Source organism: Lethenteron reissneri, chromosome 24 (assembly GCF_015708825.2).
Source record: "Lethenteron reissneri isolate LAM-NWPU_2019-01 chromosome 24, ASM1570882v1, whole genome shotgun sequence".
Classification (NCBI taxonomy): domain Eukaryota; kingdom Metazoa; phylum Chordata; class Hyperoartia; order Petromyzontiformes; family Petromyzontidae; genus Lethenteron; species Lethenteron reissneri.
In genome coordinates this window covers 12,870,845-12,882,900 of record NC_083802.1, presented here as the reverse complement: position 1 = coordinate 12,882,900, position 12,056 = coordinate 12,870,845, and positions in this window count along the sequence as shown.

The following is a 12,056-nucleotide window of genomic DNA, read 5'->3' as shown; positions in this document are numbered from 1 at the left end:
TTTGATTTAAAGCTTTCGTGACTGCAGGGATTCATATTCTTGGTTCTTTCGGTAAAGTCACGTAGAAGGGACTTTACCGAAAGAACCAAAAATATTGTTACAAATAGTTTATTAAAAGTACTGATTTCCTCCAAGTGGAAAGTGACTAACTCCATGGAGATTTGCCAAGTTTGCTTGGTAATTATTGCCCTTCTACTATGGGGATTCCCACCGCATATTCTCACCACAGTTTATTTTCCTGGATACATCTGGTGCAGGGCTAAGATTTCTATTTCACATCTGCCACCTCGGAGTGGCGGCATTGGCATTTTGGGCGAAAGATTGTCAAATTAATGTTCAGCATTGGGCGACTTGTGACCCAAGGTTAACACTGGTCAACACACTTTTTCTGGCATAAGGTATTCCAACGGTTTCAAGGTAATTGTGGGGTGCCGATTCCAAATCTGGCATCAGTTTTTGTCTATCACATCAGGTTTTTGAGATATCAAACATTGCATTTTCAATAAAAACTGCAGAAGAAAAATATTAAATAAATGTGGATATCTACATAAAATGATAATATAAACACACTATCCTAAAAATACAGCACAATATTTTAACACTAAAGCAGTCACTGACTCGCAACAACTTGCAATCATAAGTGACAGAGTTAATTTCGGGTAAAATCAATGAAAATGGGGTATGCCGATAGCATAAAAATGAGCAGTGATAGAGCAAATCTGAGATCAGATTTGGAATTGGCACCCTGAAATTAGTCTAAAACGGCTGCAAAAGTCCAGGCCAGAAAAAAAAGTTTTTTGTTGTTGACCAGTGTTATAGAATCTTCAGGTGGGCGACATTGGAATCGTTGTGTACAGCACTGAACTAATGTTTGCTGCTATGCGGGAGGGTAATAGTTGTTTTTGGGCAGAGAAGGATGACGAAATGCGATTCTCATTCAGAGCTGTATTTGCCAGCGCAGTGGTAAGTGAATTTTAATTACTTGCCTAATACTTGCATATCTTTGTGGTGGATGCAAGCCGTTGTGTATTATGAAGATGTACTCATTTGGATATATATAGAATGTGGTACAACCCGAAGACAAATAGTTTTTATAGCACAACTGCAACAACCTACGCAGTATTTAAACATGTTTTTGCGCCATATTGGTTCACTAGCCATGAGCTGGCCAAATATTTGGATCGGCGAGAGCAGAAAATCCTGCTGTGGTGTAACACGAGCACCTATCTGCCCTGTGCAGCCCTTGTTGCAGCCACATTTTTTTCCGCGTGACACTTTGTCATCTGCATTTCCAGCCACAATTGAATTTCCCCTTTAGATCCACTTCTAATTTACGATTGTGGCAATGTAAATATGGGGGGGGGGGGGGGGGAGGAATCTGCCAAACGTTTAACGTGTTGGATTTCATAATATATGATAGGCAAGCAATTCTTCCATTTAAAATAAATGTGCTTGAATCGCATGGTTGCTAGGGTGAGCAGACTTACACATTTAAGAAGTGAATTGTTAAAAAATAGTGTTAGTAATATGTGGAAAACTGGATATTAATAATGGTTACATGGCTGGGTGTGTTATCTATCAGGCAATGGTAAATAGTGCAACAAAATCAGCTGCGAACACATTGAAAGTCACATACAATAGACAAACACATCTGGTTAGGAAAAAAACTGCCATTCTGGAGGCACATGATTAATGTTGCTCGTTTGTTTTGCAAGTCACTGCAATAGAAAATGTATTTATACTATTCATGTTTTATTGCAACTTGCAAGAGATTTTATAAAATCATTTCTGAAAAGGTCGTACTAGTATGCAATTCAAATTTTCCACAAGTTATGCAAATTCCCATTCGTTGCAGAGGTTGAGCCTGGTAATACACATTCAGCAAACCATTCCCTATCGCGTGTTTAGCTATCGCGGTTTCGCGTCGAATTTATTAAGGTACAGTTCGCTAATCTCACCCTTACGGCCCGACCATTCGCTGTTGACCGTATATGAACCTTATGGCGGAACTCCGGGGTCCCGAATAAATGGAAGTCAAAATCGTACGGGGTGACCAGCCCCTCCCCACCCAGCCCCATCCCTCCCACCCCCCACCCAGCCCCACCCTCCCCACCCAGCTCCTGCCCACCCTCTCCACCCAGCCCCTACCCACCCTCCCCACCCAGCCCCTCCCTGCACGACGGACGGACGGACACAATAATCCCCTGTGGGCTGGTGTAACCAGGAGGTTCCTACCAGTATCAGAATCTTTATAAATGGAGGAATCCGATGAGCTATGAAGCTCTTTTTCACTGATGCACAGGAAATGAGCCTGCCGGTTATCACAGGGACACGCGTGTAATGCCACCGCTCTGATGTATAGCTGTGCAGTCTGTTGTGTAAGACTGGGTGCATAAAAATGAATGATGGTCAATGCAATTCAGCATAATGTGCACGCGCCTTTCTGCTCTGCTAACTAAAATAAATTGCTGTCATTGCCATGCATTCGTTACAAATCCTGGTGAAATTTACATTATTTGTAAAAAAAGTCCTTGAAGATGTTCATTGTCCGAGGAAAAATGTAGGCTCTTTTAAATTGGTATATATTGATCTAATTGTATATTACATAGTGAAGAAAAACATTCTGACATTTAATGCCATCGTTTTTTTAAGTGCAAAAATTATTCGGCTCGGATGTATGAGCCGAACAATTTTTGCTGTATTTTAGTGTTCTACAGTTTTTTTTGTTAAACAAAGCTGTTACATCATAATCTATGTACAAATAATATTTTGAGCAATGTAAATTACCTTCTACATCATGTGACCTCCTTGTTCATTACCAAAATATGAGAATAGGTTATCCCTTTTCTGGTAACACAAAAAAGGTGTTAAGATGTTAAAACACCAAACTGAAACCTTTTTACAAGGAATCACGTCTGCATTAACCACAATACTTGTGGTCAGAATGCAAACAAAAAACATACTCTGATAATATATGCATTGTCCTTGAAAATGATTGGTCCACACCAGAGACAGCTTTCTTTTGAGCCTCATCTCAAAACGGTGTTAGACCAGAGGACGCCAAAATGGTGAGACGTGACATCACAACAGTCTAATCCTAATGTTAATTTAAGCTGAGATATTCCTCTAAGTATGGCTTCTCATGTGTATTTCAGATAAAACAATCAAGCAGGGAGAGTGAGTTTGAGACAATGACAGACAGCAGACAGGCAAGCGAAGATGAAGGTGCAGGGGAGGGGGAGGAGCTTGGACCTCGCCCAAATCAGCCAAATGTTAATGTCATACCTAGTCAAACCCTATAAAATAGGACACTCTACTTTCAGGATAAATTGTTTAAAGATTATACTTGGCTCCATTACAGCCCCTCCTTAAAGGGGGCCCTTTGTTTCTATTGTGCTAAATACTTTGCAATACAAAAGCTTGCGGCGAAAGCAGATTCAGCTTTTGTCAAGACTGGCTTTCAAAATTGGAAGAAGGCACTGGAGAAATGTAGTGCGCATAAAGACAGCCAGTGTCACAAATTAGCTGCGATGACTCGGATTCAGGAACCAAAACCTGTTAATGTGCAACTTTCACGTGAGCTTGAAAGACAGCAGCAACAAGTGAGAAGAAATGTTATGAAGATTGTTGGGGGTGTGAAGTACTTGGCACGGCAAGGTCTTGCTTTTCGATGCGTTGATAAGGAGAGTGGGAATTTCAGCCAGCTTCTAAAGTACAAGGCAGAGGGCGATGCAGAGCTGACCACCTGGCTGAAAGGTCACTTTTATTTCACCAGTCCTCAAATGCAAAACGAAATTTGAAGCTGTTGGGCAGTACAATCGTTAAAGAAGTTGTGTCGGAAATAACATCAACGCCAGTGGTCCAGTTCGCACTTGTCATTGATGGCACCCAGGATATATCAGGCGTTGAGCGGGAGTAAATACGTTTGCGCTTGGTGGATGCAGATCAACAACCAAAGGAATAATTCCTGGGACTCTACGAAGTGTCATCAACGACGGCAAAATATAGCCAAGATGGCATGTGATGTGATGATGCGTCTTGGCCTTCCTCTGTCCCATCTTCGAGGACAAACTTATGACGGTGCCGCAAATATGGCTGGACGATTGCAGGGGGTGCAAGCCATTTTAAAGAAAGAACAACCGCTGGCTATGTATTGTCACTGTGGTCCACACTGCGTGAACTTAGTTGCACACGCTGCCTGTGTAGCCTCTTCACTGGTAAGAGAATCAATGGGTCTGGTGCATGAATGTAATCAATATGGCAAGTTCAAGGTGATTTTTCAGGAAATCGCAAAATCAGCATGGTTTCACCTCGTTGAAACCTCTCTGTCCCACCTCTCTGACCCCTCTCCCAAGGAGCGGGGGTCATATCCAGTGCCGGATGAAGCTAGTGCGGGGCCTGTAGCATATGTTATAAAGGGGCCCTAAATTGAAAACAAATATTAAAACACATTTTTAAACTTAATTTGAAGTTTTCGTGACAGCAATAATCCATACTCTGGTTCGCCAAGATTGGAGAAAATTGTGATAAAAAAAATGGAATGGCCTTTCGTCTCCTTGAGTCCTTATACACAATGATGTCTTGGTGCCAACTGGGATTTTCATTAGCACCGATATTGTGAATAGTGGTTTCTACTTGTAAGCTCTGACATATGTAAGTATGCATGGTGCCGAGGACATACGAGCCCAGCGCTGTTGCATCGTTCTTGGCTACAAGCCGCAGAATCTTGTTTTCATTATTTAACTTACAGAGCTGCAGAGCCTGTAACGGAGAATACGACCGGGGCTGGTTGTAAACGGATTTCGATCGGATGTTGTTTCTCAGCAAATGTGACATAGTACAAACCGGCAAGTTTAATATGTTATCAACTTTCTGTTAGGATGTTTTTTTATTACTTTAAAAACCTTTTTTCAAACTTGAGAAATGTATATTCTTTGGGTCTTTCGGTAAAGTCACAGAGATAGGTTCAAAGAAAATAACAAAAAACTATGAAGTTTCGATCGCAACACAAGCGTTTGTCATCAGATAGATGAGGTTAACTTCTAAAGGCAACTGTTTATTAAGGTTTGAAATGGGCGTAGGAAAAGGATGGCAAGCTACCATTCTTGGATGTTTTAATCGAAAGGAGACCAGATGGCTCAGTGGGACACTGTCTACAGGAAAGCCACCCATACGGATGCATATCTAAATCCTGACTCCCACGACCATCCTTCTCAGAAGAATTACCTCATCAAAACTCTACACCATAGAGCTCGATGTATTTCCGACCATCATCACCTAGCCAGTGAACTGGAGCACGTACACCAAGCTCCCAAGATGAATGGATATTCAGACTACACAATCCGTAAAACTATCACCCCAACCGTTGGGAAAGAACCATCACAGAACCCAATAAAAACCTTCACCTTGCCATACTTAGCAGGGGTCACCAAAAATATCTCCAAAATCATGAGCAAACACGAGATCCAGGTTCTGTTTAACACAGTACATAAAATTTGTGATCTGATCCCATCTGTGAAGGATGTGATCCCTGACATGCAATACCCCGGCGTCTACAAACTAAGCTGTGTCTGCGGCAGTAGTTACATTGGGGAAACTAAGCGACATGTCTCGGACTGTGTTCGTGAACACAAGGCGGATCTGAAACACGGTAGGACCAATACCTCGGCCGTGGCTGTTCATTGTTTTAATGCGGTGGGCTCACACAAAATGTATTTCTCTAAGACGAAAGTTCTTTGCAAACCCACTGGCTATCAGCAAGGATTCGTTCATAAAGCCATCCATATATATAGACACAGACACAATTTCAATCCAGAAGATGGGTATAAACTGAGCAATCATTGGAAGGACGTTATCAACCAGTTTAAGTCATAACTGGCTGTGATGTTCCCATCCTAACCACCTTCCGATGTTAGTTATTTTTGGCTCTCTGATTTTACATTCACAGGTTAAATTTCTCACACTAACACAGCCACCTCGCTCACCGAGCTCGAGGTTTCTGCTTTGCGATCTCCCATTAACATGCTAATCTCTCCCATTAACATGCTAATCTCTCACATTAACACGCTCATCTCTCACATTAACATGCTAATCTCTCACATTAACATGCTAATCTCTCACATTAACACGCTAATCTCTCACATTAACATGCTCATCTCTCCCATTAACATGCTAATCTCTCACATTAACACGCTAATATCTCACATTAACATGCTAATCTCTCACATTAACATGCTCATCTCTCACATTAACACACTAATATCTCACATTAACACACTAATATCTCACATTAACACGCTAATCTCTTACATTAACACGCTAATCTCTCACATTAACATGCTAATCTCTCACATTAACATAGCCACCTCAGGGCACTGGCCGTGGAGGCCGCTCAACGATCTTACATTGACATGCTAATTGTTACTTGGCAGCCCTTTGATTGGTGGAAGACCCACGACCGTCGCGGTCGCTGCCCACCACTTACATTCAAATTGGCTGCTGACATTTGGGCCACGCCCATGTCAAACCTTTATAAACAGTTTGCCTTTAGAAGCTAACCCCCTCTTCCTGATGACGAACGCTTGTGTTGCGATCGAAACGTCGTAGATTTTTGTTATTTTCTGTGAACCTGTCGACGTGACTTTACCGAAAGACCCGAAGAATATTAATTCCTGCAGTCACGAAAGTTTTAAGTCAAGATTGAGTAATGTAATTCAATTCGAGTCCCTTATGGGGCCTTATATTTTAAGCAGCATATAATTGGAATGTAATTTAGTAAAACATTTTAATCTGCTCTATTGATGTCGAGAAACCGCAATGAATATTGAAAGTATATTTTACCACATAAAACAGTGCAATTATATGTGTTATGCTTCATTGCCTGCTGTGAATTTTAGAATATTAGTTTAGAGAAAGTGCTCAACTGAAGTGAGCTGAAAATAAAATCTGACTTTAAGCTGATAGATTGCACCACTTGCTTGCTTTTCGGTCAACCAAGTGGCATTGCGAATCTGAGATAAGAATGCAGGGTGCAGGGGCTTGTTCCCATCTGCATCCATTTGTAAGATAGAACAGCCCGCCAGACAAATAACTATGTACCGCTTATACCATTAATTGCTGATTATAGAATCATTGGTGTAAGCAGAAGTTTTACACTGTGCCTGCGATGCGCATTTGTTGCCCACATGGGATGACTATTATTTACAAGTCCTGGACGTGCACCATGGGGCTAAGCTGTGCCACTGTCTGGTTGGTGATTAGTGTTGGGGTGGGGAATCGGAGCTGAAAAATCTGTTCACAAGCTGATAAGCAAAAGGGAAGCAATTTGTAATAACGAGACAGTCTTTAATTATACACACTGAACTGCACAGTTAGGGTGAATAATTCACATCTTAACACAGTACCGTTTTGTGGAAAGTCAAGTGTAGCAGTCTCTTGAATATACTGGGTCCTGTCAAGGGAATGCGGAATTTCCACCAGTGGTATTAGAACCACAAATGGAGACATACATCAACGTATTGCGCATAGGAGCGGTTAAGGGAATTTAAACTGGAAAATAACTGCTGATTTGATTTGATTATTGTACAAAAATACTTCATTACAGCCTCCGCAGCATATTGCTTGGCTGATATAACAATTTTTTTTATTAAATTTGTTGACAAAGTGAATGTGGCTTTAGTCATCTTGGCTGGTGATGGAATCTGTGAGATCTGTGTTACGTTAGACATGGGTATTCCCGATAAAAATGATAATTTTTAACGTGTGAATTATGCCAACTTAAACATATTGTAGATGTGGATTACAGTCAGACCATTTTCTTTATCACATGATATTACTGTAAGAGCTAATGTATGAATGCTCTTTTGCACGTACATTTTTTTAAAATATATATCTGCATTTATTTTGTCAAAATACAATATGTTTAAAAATGCTTATTCCGTATGGAACACATTGTAATTAGCATATCTGCAGATGTGTATAATCTTAGCTCGAGCAATGTCCATTTATTTATTTTGTGTCTTTCGTGGTTAGATTAAAATGACACTAAAACCCATTTAATAACCTCCAGCCACATCCTTGACACCACCCCATAGCATAAATATTAGTGGGATTTATGACTTTGTCTTACAATTTACACATCCCCTTCACAGTTATAACTGGAATTATGGCAGAAGTAAGCCTTGCCCTGGCCTGCCTTAACTGTCTGCACAATGACGCTGTTGACATGCTGTATCCATATTGATTTTCATTCATTGGGTTACTCTGAGCCAAGCGACGCTTCCCAATTATGTCACGTATTGTTGTGACGAGGCTTCCCAATTATGCTTCTTTGTTACATGACGTGTTATTTACTCCAGTGGTAAAGATCCAATTAGGTGTTTGCTTCTCTTGCCGAGGTGCACTGACCTTGCCTCCTTGGCTGTGTGCTGGTGTGCACACAAATAATGGACTTGAACTGACCCCTCCCGTTGTCAAGCCAAGGGACTTGTTTTCCTCATTACCATTAATTAGGCATCATTACAAGATGTGCTGTGATTATAGCCAGCCCAAACGTGTACAGCTGGCAAAGTGAAATTATAATCAATGTATTCAATGCAAATAAGTAGTTTTGGCCTTGGATGATGTGCCTGCGATATGTTTAGAATAAACATCTCTCGATTGTGCAATGCTCAATGCTAGACCATGTTCATATGCTTGGGTCTTTTAGTAAAGTTACGTAGATAGGTTCAAAGAAAATAAAATAAAAAATAACAACAGAAAACTACGATATTTCGATCGCAACAAAAGCGACTGCTTGCATTGCGATTGCTCGCGTTGCGATCGAAACATTGTAGTTATCTGTTATTTTTATTATTATTTTCTTTGAACCTATCTACGTGACTTTACCGAAAGACCCAAGAATATGAATTCCTGCAGTCATGAAAGCTTTGAGTCAAGATCTAGACCATGTGCCCGTATCTTTTAGTCAGCCCTGACATTTCCTTAACAATGGCTACATTTTGTTTATTTTTGTGTAATTCCGTGTAATCAATCAAAACGGTTTCCTCATTGTTTTTATTATCCTAGTTGAATGGTAAAAGCAAGGTTTGTAGTTTATAAAACAAATCAGAGAAATAAAAAAACCCAAGGTGAATCAATCTTGATTTGAAGCTTTTGCGACTGCAGGAATCCATACTCTTTGGTTCTTTCGGTAAAGTCACGTAGTTAGAAAAAAAAATAGATCACGACGTTTCGATCGCAACAACAAGCGACTGAACAAGGCGAATGTGCTTGCCACTAGAATGTTCTAGAAGGATATAGGGCACGTAACGTGGAAGTTGATCACTCCTAATTACTTGGAAGTGTTGGGGGATGCAATCGGGGAAAAGGGAGGTTACGATGGGTGGTATTTATATTTACGTGTTGGATGGAGGAGGGCATCTTACCGAGACATGCAGGTTTCAGATTGCGCACCCAGAGTTTGGCGACCAAGGAGAAAAAAAACCCAAAAGCAGACGTTGAAGGGTTGCCATCGTCTTTACAACATCGATAGGATCTAGGAGAAGTAAGGGAGTCAGTAAGCAAGGACAGGGTGTGGTGCAATCCAATGGCATGAGCTATGACAACATCTTGACCTTGAAGAAATAGGCACGATTGCTTAGTTATTAACGAGTGCCATCGCTTGTTCTTGTACTTTGGGCCGAGTGGATGAGAAATTGCCTCCCGTCATGCGTCTCGCGAAATCGGTGGAATGACTAGAATCCAAAATGAATTGTGGTACAAAAAAAAACCCAATTCTACTTCTGCTTTCGTCCTATCATAAGGGACCTTCCTGTATATGTTCTAACTGTTTGGAATGATAATTAAGTACAGTATGTGTTGCTTAAATGTGTATTAATTTGTTTTAAATTTCAGTGGAGATTTATCACTCTAGTTTGAGGTCGTAATTTTCCTGTGCTGCTTGTATTTCTGTTTTCTGCTTTATTGGCTTCCCACCTCAACCCATGCTTTTCTAATAAATATAATATAAGCAACATGAACAAGATAAATACAAGGCTGATACTGCACTGCCTGTGCAGTCGGTTAGCCACTGTATACCCTTTATATATTGTAAATTAAACAGAATATGACAAATTATCCCATTTCTTATGGCATTAGATTGCAGGCAAAGCAGCAGGTCATAACTTAAAGCATAAAGTCATTGCGGAACAATCCTTCAACGGGACCAGATTTTCATCTTAGACTAATGCAATTGCCTGGTAGAAGCCACCGCTGCTACATTCGCTAATCAAGCCTAGGCACAGTCAAATCATTCCGCCAGAGATACCAGTGGAGCCTCACTGCTTTTCTTCAATTGTACCACTGTAGGGAGAATGACAAGATCTGACAGCTTTGATTTAAAGTCGTCTCTTGGAGGATGCTGTCACGGTGTCATGGTTCGCGCACTGGACTTGCAATTTAAAAAAAAAATTTTTCACAACCCCAGTGCCCGACGCAGCACGGGGAGGACTTCATTCAGCAGTGAATTGAAACAGGACTATAAATTAAATCAAATGTTGGACCACAGTCAAAGCCAGTGGTTCTTAACATTTACTGCAGCCTTGCAGCCATTTGGTTCTCAATCGTAAGACAATGTTTAATCTTGATAAACACATAGGTTTGATGACACGTATTGATTAAGCACGTACCCGTGCTTAATTTTTATTTCGATGATTTACCTTCTAAAAAAATCTGGCATGTCTAGCACCCCCAGAAAGGGCATCTCGCACCTCCAGGGGGTGTGTGCACCCGACGTTAAGAATCACTGGTCGAAGCCATTGACCTAACCCCTTGAGCGAGTTCCGACCCTAATACTAGTCTTAAGCACAATTACACTAGTTTTAACGTAATTATTAGCAGTAACCCTAGCCTTTACCCAAACTTAACCCCCGACTCAAAGGGAATCTAAAACCTAACTAAGTAGAAATCTAACCTAGCCTAAGCCTTGACCCCCTTTTTTTTTACCCCACCCATAACTGTCGCCCTAACCCCTACCTATGAGTAACCCCAGTTCTAGTTCTTGTCACATTTTTCACCCTAACTTTAACCCTGACAAGCGGTTTGTGCAAAGAAATGTGATCCACTTATTTTTTTCCACTATCACGGCGTGCGGAAGGATTCATGTTACCGGTTCTTTTCTGCCTCTAAAGGTCACATTCTATTCCATGCAATTAACCTTCATTATCCTCTTTGTTGTTGCCGTTTCCAAACGTGACGGCAATAAATAGACTTCCTCTGGAACCTCAGACGGTGAGACTTTTCCCACGCAATGAGGTCTATTGGCATAGCGAATTTCTTCAATTACATAATGCGTGATTAATGTAAAGCTTTGTGATAGCCTTTATTAATTCCTTTCGGGATGCAAGCCATGCTAAATAAAACGAAGTCACGTTTATGGAATGCGAAATTGTATGGAGGGAAGGACCATCCTTTCTCGTTAGAATTTACAAAGTGCAGCTAAATTGCACACTTTATTTCGTCAATTTGTCCTCATTTAATTGTTAAAGGCCATTCCAATTAAAATGTTGACATGGATGGATTGTTGCTTTAGTCATTTAAAAAAATTAACCAAAATTCTGTTTTGTTAATTAATTGGGAATATAAATTTGCCTGCAGGCCAGAGGATGAGAATCGATATAATGGTCCAGTCTTACAGTTGTAAGTAATAAAAGGGAGCACATCCATTTGTTAAATTGACACAATATAGATTGATTAAATTGAATTTCAAATTGTGGCCACTTCGTGGGAACATTGTGTTGAGTCGTATCTGACGGCTGTTATGCATGAAAAGTGCCACGGAAAATAATAACTGTAATCATAATAATCAGAACCATAATGATGGCATTTATTTGAAGCCAAACAAAACGAATGGACTGTTTATGTGGTGATGTGCAATCGTGAATTGTTAATTCGCAACCTTTGTCAGTAACATGGCTTTAAACATGTATATTTTTGTTAAATAATTTATCATAAGCTTTTCATCGTAATATTTTGTAATGGTTACATTTGTATTCGAAGGCTGCAGAAGTGGGGCTAAA